General features: G+C 47.6%; 1 non-coding gene across 1 annotated transcript; it reads left to right on the forward strand.

Annotated features, from left to right (window-relative positions):
• Positions 1-334: 334 nt before the first annotated feature.
• Positions 335-449, forward strand: LOC136738574 (U5 spliceosomal RNA). Its single transcript, XR_010812654.1, has one exon. It is a non-coding gene; the product is annotated as a U5 spliceosomal RNA (small nuclear RNA).
• Positions 450-714: the final 265 nt, after the last annotated feature.

Consider the following 714-nt stretch of genomic DNA (forward strand, 5'->3'; position numbering starts at 1 on the left):
TGATCTTTTTGAAAATGCAGGGACGTCACTGGAAAAGATGATGTCTGGATGGCAGCATATGTTGCTCCAAAATGTGTACATCTCTTCTGCAAAAATGGTGCCCTCACAGATGTGCGAGTTACATGACAGACAGACAGACAGACACTCACACCCACACACACACACTTTCACAGACAGACATACACACACACACACATACATACATACATACATATGGAAAAGAAACAATACATTTATAAATCACAATAAGATGTAATAAAGTACAGAAAAACTAAATGTAAGAAAATGTGGTCTTTAATACACACAAATATGTATGGCTGGTCGGATGCGTCTTGGACTCGGGTTCCTCTTCATTACGTATAACGCTTTTGCCTTTTGCTAAAGCTTTCCGTGGAGGGGATCGTGGGTGAGTTTGTACCATTTTTGGGAGGATCTGCCTTGTTGGGGCGGAGCTGTGATCCAGGTGAACAGCAGATCGGGCATAGGTGGGCATGTGGGCAGAGGAGTAGGAAGGCCGGTCAAGCAAATAAGCTTGCTAAGGTACGCAGCAGCAGCAAGCAGCCCCCCCATCCAGCCAGCCAGCCAGTCTGGCTGGCAGTGACTGAGTGGTTGACAGACGGCAAGCAACGGAATGTACGTGCTCTGTGATGTCATAGCAGTCAGCTGAGAGAGGCTCGTGATGTCATCGCTGAGCTGGCTGGCTGGCTGGCTCTG

The sequence above is a fragment of the Amia ocellicauda genome, unplaced genomic scaffold, assembly GCF_036373705.1.
Source record: "Amia ocellicauda isolate fAmiCal2 unplaced genomic scaffold, fAmiCal2.hap1 HAP1_SCAFFOLD_56, whole genome shotgun sequence".
Lineage (NCBI taxonomy): Eukaryota > Metazoa > Chordata > Actinopteri > Amiiformes > Amiidae > Amia > Amia ocellicauda.